Source organism: Peromyscus leucopus, chromosome 14, assembly GCF_004664715.2.
Source record: "Peromyscus leucopus breed LL Stock chromosome 14, UCI_PerLeu_2.1, whole genome shotgun sequence".
Taxonomy (NCBI): domain Eukaryota; kingdom Metazoa; phylum Chordata; class Mammalia; order Rodentia; family Cricetidae; genus Peromyscus; species Peromyscus leucopus.
The window spans coordinates 1948614-1958916 of NC_051075.1; positions in this window are offsets into that span (position 1 = coordinate 1948614).

A 10303-nucleotide genomic window follows, 5' to 3' on the forward strand; every position below is an offset into this window, starting at 1 on the left:
TGGGACTTGGGGACATTGAAATGCAAAAAGTATCTGGAGAACACAGGATTGGAGACAGAAGGGCCCCTCCAGGCATGGGTAAGGTGTGGGGTGGGGGGTGGGTGTGTTTAGGAGTGGGGGTAGGGTGTGTAGGTGTTCACTGGAGGCACAGTGAAGAAGTCAGCCCTGGAGAGAGTGTGGACCAGTGGTTGGCACGCGCACACACACACACACACACACACACACACACACACACACACACACCACAGACCAAATCCAGCCCACCATCTGGTTTGTAGATGACTTCATTGAAACATAGCCCTAGCCAGTCATTTAGTTATGGTCATTGTTTTCCTGCTGTGGTGGCAGTGTTGAGTAGTTGAAGCACAAGCTAGAGCCGGCAAAGCTGAAACAGTCCATACCAACTGGCATTGAACTCTTGACGGTTAAGTGGCAGAGCATAAGCAAGCAAAGGATGCTGGCCAGATCAGCTAAAGAGAAAGGAAACGTGAGAACACATATACAGGAAAGCTTTATCTGGAGAGATGGCTTACTAGGTTAAAAAAAAAAAAAATCTTGCTGCACAGGCATGGAGACCCAAGTTCAAATCCCCAGCACCCAGAAAAGGCTGGGCGAGTTGGGCATGTGCCTGTGATCCCAGCATTGAGGTGGTGGAAGCAGAGCTTCCAGGCCTGGCTTGCTGGATGGCCAGCCGGGGCAGCTAATCAGGAAACTCCGGGTACAGTCAGAAACTTTGATGTATTCCATTCTTAAGCTCCTAAAGTCATTTCATAAGCATATAGATGAGAAGGAAAACTGGCATATTTGTCCAGGGTTATCTTTGTATGTAGTTGGGTAGTTTTTTAACTTTCAAGTCACAAGCTCAGGATTTAACCCTCTTCTATGAAAGTTCTTATTTGTGAATATACACAGTTTGCATACTTCAAGCTTCCTAATCCACTGATGCCACAGGTCATGGCTGTTAGGGACGGAAAACAAGTTCCAGGGAAACAAGAAATCCAGAGGCAGACAGGTGTGCTTTGGGATCTCAGCACTAGAAAGGTGCGGCTGGAGGGTGCCGAGTTCAGGGCCAGCCGGGGCTACCTAATGATGTCCTCTCAGACCCCTTTCCCAAAAGGAAAAGTCCTCCTCAGTGGGGTGGGAATACTAGAAACACAGCACCTGTGTGAGCCAGCAATACCAAGCTTGTGATAATTTTCTGAGTACTGAGCTAGCAAGAAAGAAATGACCAGGTCAGAAAGTACAGATGGAAGGTCATGAAACAGAAAAACACTTTTGTCCAGGAATGTTCACCAAAATGGGGACTGTGAACTCAGTTGTGGGCCAGGGTGGACGTGATGGACAGAGGTGAGCTAGCCCTGGGAAGTCCCCACGCTTACCCGTCAGGGTGAAGGCAATCCAGCAGAACCTCCAGTCCCCGGAGCACTCAGAGAAGAGCTGCTGATCCTCAGAAGATAATTTTAAAGAACAAATAAAAGCCCTTAAGTTGCCACTGCAGTCCACATCACAGCCCTGCTGTTTCGAGGTCAGACTGAGAACACCGGTTGAACTAAAGGGCAGAAGCCCTTACGGGATGGTAGAAATCAGAGCATAACCTCAGTGAGCTGTCACAGTAATGATCTAAGAAATGAGCAGCTCAGAACAGTCACACAAAATACCATGAACAAACACAGGGGCTGCAGACACTGGTTAGGAGACAGATTAGTGTGTTCTTTAAACATTTTTTTTGAAAATCACTTTGAAACATGCCAGGGAGTGAATTTTAAATGATAAAATATTTGAAATGAGGATTGATAGAATGAGCATTTAAAAATGCAAAAGCTGTATACAGAGGGACCAGTGGCTTGGAAAGTAGTGCAAGTTAAGCAAATAAAAACATAAAAACGGAAAAAGGCCCAGCATTGGTCCTAGGAGTGTTCTAGAAGCAGAGAAAACAGGGTAGAAGATATAGTTTAAGTAATTAGACACACACACATGTAACACACTGACACACAAAACAGCCAAAGCAGCAGAATAAATACATGCAGTACCTGATTCTTGACAAGTGCCAGTACAGTGAGGAAAAGAGTACTGGGAATGGAGTGCACATGTGTAGAAAATAAAGCAAGACATATTACCCTTCTGTATCAAAATAAGCACCAGAAGAAGTGGGCACGGGCATTAAGTAGGACTCCAGAACAATAACAAGGATTGCATGGAGCTACAGAGTGAGCTCTTAGCTGTCCATCTAACAGGAGATAAGTGTCCAGAATATACAAAGAACTCAAAAACTAAGACAACTCCCAGAAGAGTAAGAATTAAACAGACTTCTCAAAAGAGTAGAAATCGCCAATAAATAAATGCATGGGGAAAAGAGTATTCTCAGCCATCAGTGAGACTCCATCTCACCCCACTCAGAATGGTTATTATCAAGGATATAGTAACAGGTGCTGGGCTAGAGGGGAAAAGGGAGCCCTTGTACACTGGGAGTGTAAGTGCAGCCACTATGGAAGACAGTATGGAGGTTTTACACACAGTTGATTTTTAATAGAAATAGCCACTCCTGGGTATATACTTAAGTCACCATCATTATTCAGTCTGTGCACACTCAAGCTTATTGCTGCACTGTTTGCCACAGCCCAGTTAGGGAACCACCTTAGGTGTCCTTTGGCAGCCAGTGTGCTCTGTATCCACAGTAGCTTTGGTGCAGCCATAAAGAACAACAAACATCCTTTGCAGGAAAATGGAGACAGCTGAAGACCACCGTGTGAAGTACAATCGTCAGGCTTGGACCGATAGTGAAAGTTCTTAATCATTTACAGAACCTGGTTCTAAGGCGTGAGTGCAGAAGAGGGTTGTTTCGGACAAGGAATGGGGCCAGCAGGAGGTGGGTAATAGTGGTTGAATAGGATGAAAGTTCATGTATACATCTGGAAAATGTCTTAACGAAGGCTGAGATAGAAGTGTACAAATTGGGCCAGCTTGGGATACATAATGAGGCCCTGTCTTGAAAGCCCTTATTTTGTACAACTAATACATGATTATTTTTTATACGGCCTTGGGATTCACCTGAACTGGGGAAAGCAACCATCTAACGATCAAATCTCAATGAATCCTTAGCAAAATCGGCCACATCCAGACAGGAGAGTGAATCTGCAAGCCTGGAATAACAGGGCATCTTGGGAGGGCACAGGGTGTGCACAGATTTGAGCAAAGCCATTATTAACATTCATGAAAATGTATAAACCCATTATTTCATACACTTGCTAATAAAAATATGAAGGAAAGCCAGAACAAAACGTGATGTTTAAGGAAAAAGATAAGCCCTGCCTAAACAGCACCAACGGATGCAGGTGTCTGAAAGGAAAGTCATCCCCAAGACAACCTTGTTGCCACTAAAACAGTCAAGAGTATGGATAAACTGAGTTCTGTTACGATACCGAAAACGGAAATTCTGTGTGCCACCGTTTCAGAACATTCTAAGGGATAAGAAGAAAGAGCAGTGAGCAGGGTAGACACAGCTCGGCCAACGCTGACTGTGAAACAGTGGTGAATAGGAATGTGCCCTGGATTTAAAGTAAGCAGGACTTATACCAGGAAAGCATAAATCAGGAGCAACGTAAGTGGAATTGGAAGGATTCTGAAGTGCTTTGGCTATCAGGAGAGTCAATTTTAGACCACAATAAACATGTACATACTGAACGAATCGACGTGGAAGTAAGTATATTGCTCTCAGACTCACAAGAAAAGTCCAATGTGTATATGGTTTTTGAAATAAATGAGAAAAGCAAGTGGAACGATTAGCAAAATAAGTAAGATTAACCGTGAGCTGTATGCACATATGTGAACCATCCATATCCTAAACACATGAATCCAAAAGACAGAAACAGTCTATTTGCACTTACAAAAGTCACATCTAAAACAAGGTTGGAAGTACTTTTAAAGGAACAATTGACTGGAAGTCGTAGCTGTACTTTTTCTTGTGATCACATGACTTGTGTGCTCAGGATTTCTGACATCACTCATCCCCAGAACAGTGTGCGAGCAAGGTGTGGCACTGAGAAGGAACAGAGCATTCCAACACCAGGCTGTGGCGTACTTACCAGGCCTTGGGGAAAACGAGGTTTCAGACAGTGCTCTTCTCAGATGAGCCATGTTTGGAAATGTCAGGTTAGTCAGTGCAGCAAAGATGCATTCTGAGAAACTGCCTGCTCGTGGTCATTTTCCTGATTCTCAGGCCTCGGATGTCTATTTCTCACATCTGTTTCTGAACTTGTCTGGAGTTTTGGTGAATTACCCTTTCATTGATAGGTGAAGGGTAGGAAGGAATGATCAGGTTACCTGTGAGTTTTTCTAAATCACACACATTTACTCCTAAAAATCTGATAAATGCCAGAACCCGATAGTGGGAAGGGCTTGTGTATCTCACCCTCCAAAGATAGTGTAAGCCGCTGGTATCTCGATTGAGAACCACTGTTGTGTATAAACCACTTCCTGAGCACTGGTGCAGGACTTCACACATGACTGCTGTCTACCTGTGTTAGTAGGGTTCTCTCTCCTGTTTAGGGAGCAAGGCTCAGCACAAGATGGCCAAGAGTGGTCCTCTGGGGCTCATAAAACTTGTCATCACCCTAGCCTGCCTGAGGATGGAAAGATCACTACTTTTTTCCTACAGGACATCTCACATCATGTCCATACTGCAAATCTGTCCAAACACACCCTTCTGCCTTTTGCACACAATAGTTCTAAGGAGGTTGTATTATAAAATTGCTTTTATTGCTAAGCAGGGAAACAGTGTCACACAGTTGTGGGTGCTGGTTGTGTCAGGCTGTGGTGTGCATGGCACTTCTTGGAACAAGGGGTCTCTAATTACTGGTGGTGGGTGAGTAAAGCTTTCTGTTACCTGGGGCGACTAGACCACGGTCCAGGGAAGGGGCAACGAGCTAAACAGCTGCTGAATTTAGTATTTTGTATGTATGAGAATGTAGTGGGGGAGAGGAAGAGAGAGCATGGAGACTGATACCTCATTCTATGTATGAGAATGGGGGCGGGGGAGTGGAGTATAGGCTGATACCTCATTCCTCTCAAGTAGTTTTGAAACTAATTTTTTGTAACAAAAGCATTACACATAATTGGGGAAATTCATATACACATAACGGACACTGTGAATAGTGGAAGATTAAGTCAGGGCCATTAAGCCAAGTGACACTAACTTGCTAAGTGAGACTTAACTCATTGGTTGGAACCTTTGCCTGGCTCTGCCCGCCGTGGAGCATGTGCTAGGGTAAGTGAGGCTTGCTCCAGAGCACACTCAGCCACTGTGTACTGAAGAGAGGAAGGCTCTTCATCCAGAACTCTGCCCCACCTGGCACTGCCAAGCCCTGACTCATTGTACACCCCAAGTCTTCATTTCATCAAGCCAAAAACTGGTGCTTTTAAAGACAAAAAAAAAAAATTATCAGTAGCAGCTGGTTAGCTATTCAGAGTCATCTGCATCTTGTGTGGAATTTCAGACTAACATTTCCTCCTTTTGTTCCTGGAAGAGTGTGCAGGGAGGGTTGTTTGACCCCTCGCCTGCTTTTCGTGGTTCTGTCAAAACAGTCTTTCCTCCTCGCTGTGTCTGCCAACATACGGCAGCTCACTCCAGATACGGTTTCCTTGTCACTTCCTCCAGAACGCCCCTTCCAGGAAACATCTTTGTGAACTATAGACATGTATCACTTGGCTTCTGCCATAGTGTGCTATGCCTGGCCACTGTGTCCAGTGTCTGCATATTATTACACAGACACAAGTGTGTAAACAGATGTGTCTATTGCTCTTCTGCTAGAGTCACATGCAGCTTGCAGGAAGCAGGCAATTACATTTCTTGTTTGTCAGGCTCTGTGTTTCCTTTCTCTGGAGCCTCAGCTGACCCACTCCCTGGAGACAGACGAGCCAAAGCATTTCCAGCTATTTTTAGTTTCTTTGATTGCTAACTTGGACTGTTCTGGGAGGAGGCAATAGGATGGCTGGATTGGTCTCACTAAAACCACATCTCAGACAGTTAATGGCCACAGCTTTGGAGCAAGGGAAGAAAACTCATCTATAGGATGAACTGGTCAAATGGGCAAAGAGCACACCCTAGACTAGACCGCCCCTCAGCCGTCTGAGCTTGTAGGAAGACGGCAGCAGAGGACCGGTCCGCCTCTGACTCCAGAGCAAAGCCATCTGCTGAGGAGACTCAGCCACGCTCCCCCTCCCTCAGGAGCTTCCTGGTGTTTGAGCACGGCAGGAAACTGACCATGAGCGTGGGGAAGCCGCCGTCCTCACTCCCTGGTAACGCCGGTGGCCTCGCACAGGCTGTGGCCTCCACTGGACGGCGCCCTTTGAGGGTATGTAGCCATTGCTCGGCCTCACATCTGACCCAGTTTCACTTCTGAGGAGTGTTTTACATGCATCGATCTGAGGATATGTAGAGGAGATAGGTGGAACGTGTCTGGAGAGGAACGGAGAGGCTATGCTTGAGAGTCTAAGGGCTGACAATTAGCTCTTCTGCTTGTGTGAGTTCACACATTTGCTCGAAGTCATGCGAGCCAGAAAGAACAAATGGCTTTTGTCTCCATGTAAGAATTATAACAATATGAAGAAGGTAGATATCAAAGTTTTCCCAGTGGCTCCTGAATAGTCTATTTTGGTGTGGTGTGGTGTGGTGTGGCGTGGCGTGGCGTGGCGTGGAGCTAGCTGTGCTCTTGTGGTTTACTTCCTTGACTTTCCACAGATCTGAAGACCTCTTCAAAAGTCTTTGACTTTTACATCACTCATCTATTAGCACATTTCTTCAGTAAGGTTGGAGAGAACTATTTCAAGGTTTTTGTTGTTTTGTTTTGTTGGGTTTTTTGTTTTTTGTTTTCCAGAGACAGAGTTTCTCCGTGTAGCCCTGGCTGTCACTCTGTAGACCAGGCTAGCCTCGAACTCAGAGATTGGCCTGCTTCTGCCCCGCCCCCAGAGTACTGGGGTTAAAGGCAAGCACCACTGCACCAGGCAAGGTTTCTGGTTTTCATTACTAACTGGTTCATGCAGTAAAATAACCTTATTCTAAATGAAACCTCTATTTCATTGTCATACCAAAGACTGTAATTTTAGTATCAAATATCTAACTTGTGCACAAATTTCCCGTATTTTCTGTGGTGGTTGGAATGAGATGTCCCCAAATGTTTGGCATTTGAATATTTGGTCCCCAGTTGGTGGCTCTTTGGGGAGGATTTGGGCAGTGTGGCCTTGTTGGAGGAGGTATGCGACAGGGGTAGGTTTTGAAGTTTCCAAAGACGTGTGCCTGATCCATGCCGCCCACCTGTGGATCAGGATGTGACTCTCAGCTGTCCCTGCCCCCATGCCTTTGTTCTGCCAGCATGGACTTTAACCCCCCGGAACTGTAAGTCCAGTTAAATGCTTTCCTTTCTAAATTGCCTTGGTCATGGTGTTTATTATAGCAATAGGAAAGTAACTGAACTTCTTTTTCTTTTTCTTTTCTTGGGGGGAGGAGAAAGACTCCTTAGAATCAGCATTCAAATGAGATCATAAATTGCAATGGGCTTGCATGTTGTAGAATATTAGTTGAAGTGTTACATTTATGCTGTGGAACATTTGTTTAATGATGCAAAGATGTGTTGCATTCTTTTTATTGCATTTGTTTAACTCTGTAAAGCAGTGTTACTTTGCCTATCTAAAACACCTGATTGGTCTAATAAAGAGCTGAATGGCCAATAGCTAGGCAGGGGAAAGGATAGGTGGGGCTGGCAGGCAGAGAGAATAAATAGGAGGAGAAATCTGGGAAGAGAGATTGGGGAGTGAGAAAAAGGAGAAGGAGAGGAGGATGTCAGGGGTCAGCAACCCAGCCGGACAACCAGCAAGAGAGTAAGTAAAGACAGACACACAGAACAGAGAAAGGTAAAGGCCCAGAGGCAAAGGGTAGACAGGATAATTTAAGTTAAGAAAAACTGCCTAGAAAAAAACAAGCTAAGGCTGGGCATTCATAAGTAAGAATAACACTCCATGTATTTATGTGGGAGCTGAGTGGCGGGCCCCCAAAGAGCCAAAAAAGCAAAGAGTAAAAAGAGTAAAAGAAAGAAAACAACCACATTTACAAGTCTCTGTCTCTTAAGCCTGTCTTAGGACATGGGTTCCCTGGACCCTCTCTTTTGTTCTTCTGCTACCGCATTCGAGCTATCTCCCTTATCTTGGAAAGGATCTCACAATACTGAGCATGTTAATTCCCTCATCATGGTTATTTAAATGACCCATGGCCTTATATGTTCTCTATAAAGGATGGTAACTCAAGAAGCTTGATTAAAAATCAATGTTTAGGCAGTCCTTCAACATGCTTGTGGATCACATGTCTCTTACTTGCCTTCTGGAATTTCAACTGCTGTTCTCTAGGGAGAGATAGATACTAGGCTCATGCCACCAACTCAGTCCGGCTCCAAGACCCGTCTGAGGACCAGATATCTCACTCACACCTTCCGTCAGCTCCCCTCTACAGTTCCACTTCTTCAGACTGAGACTTGAACATCAGTCTGGCCACCCCTCTACAGGTTGGAATCCTAGACTTCCACTGCCAACTCTACTAGCTCTTACCAAATGCCAAATCCCGAGTACCTCTCCAGACTCCTGGGGCTCTGAGAATCTTCTAACTTTACAGAAAGTCTGCTACTGTCTTGGAACATTTCCAAATTTCTTTATAAAGCCAATATTTCCCAGATACCAAAACCAGCTGAAGACCCAACAAAAAAGACAGAAAATTATAGGCCAGTATCTCTGATAAACATAAATACAAATATCCTCAAAAGATACTTGCAAATCAAATTCCAAAATGCATCAAAAAGCTTATTCATCCTCATCAAATCGGCTTCACACTAGAGATGCACTGATGCTCAGTGTCAATATGGAATGGTGTTTGCTCTGCCCATGACCTCGGGCTATAGGGCCTGGAGGAGGTGGTGCTTCTTGCTGTTGTCCATGACCTCTTAAAAGGAAAGGGAGAAGGGTCAGGAGCCCCTTCTCCCTGCTGCCTGGTGTGACCGAACTGCCAGGGGGATTGGCTCCTGGTCAGATCAGGGGACAACTTCAGCTGTCTACTCTGTATTCATGAGTGTATTTCCTCAATTTACTCTAATAAATTTCCCTAATACTCCTTAACCAGACTCCCGTTATCTGGTGCCCAATGTGGTAGATTATAGATTGTGGAAATTTTGCATGAATTATTTTAATAAATCAATAAATGTAATTCACCACATAAACAATCTCCTGGCAAATCTGGGGACACAGGAAACACATCTCAACATAATGGAGGCAATACACCACAAGCTCACGCTTGGCGTCATGCTGAAGCAGGAAAACCAAGCATTCCCACTAGACCCGGGACGCCATGTGGATATCCTCTCCTTCCCTGCCTCTGTAACAGAGCTGAAGTCTTAGCTAGAGCAGCCAAACAGTGAGGGAGATCAGAAGGGTGCAAACAGGAAAATTTAAGTGAAGTGATTATTATATGAAGATAAGATTTTTATACATAAAACAGGAAATATCTTCATATAATAATTTTGGCATGAGACTAGTGTCACTGTTCTCTACCATTTCAGAAGTTGAGATCCTGGAAGTTTTAATTATTAACATGTATCATGACTTTACTAATATTTAAAGTATTTGATTTTTACCTCCTCTTGCTGATATCAACCTCATTGATTTTATTTAACATCCATTTTTTTATATCATTTTGAACAAGATATTTGACACCATCTATTTTACCATATTGGAGAAGGCAAGATAACTGCAAAGAGGTACTCAGCCCTCCTTGGCTCCTCTACAAAAACAATCAAGGAAACAAGAATATGGCTGTAGTCCTGTCAGTGACCACAGGAGAGCCCTGGACTTCTACAGGATCAAAACAGAAACTTGGTAAAAATCTAGAAACCTGAGACACAGCAAGAGAAACAAACTCTAACTCCACACTGGGGATGAAGGAATGTAAATAAAAGAGTAGTAGAGAGCTGTCAGCACCGATAAGGGCAACCCTAGCTACAGGAGAGGTTTATGACCTTGCATGTTTACAGCCTAAACTCAGACAATTGACATCTGACCCAGCGTCTAGCTTTGGAGAAGAAACCCATGCATCCCCCAGCAACCCTCTGGGTGCTGTAGCCAAGAGTCATCTTAAAGAGCCATCTTGAGAATTCAGACAGCACACTGTCATTTCTGGTCCCCACAGAAAACACTGGCCAGAGTTGGCTGGATGGAGTGATTGATACAAGCCGGCTGAGAGGACTAGACAGGACAGGAAGGTGTTAAAATC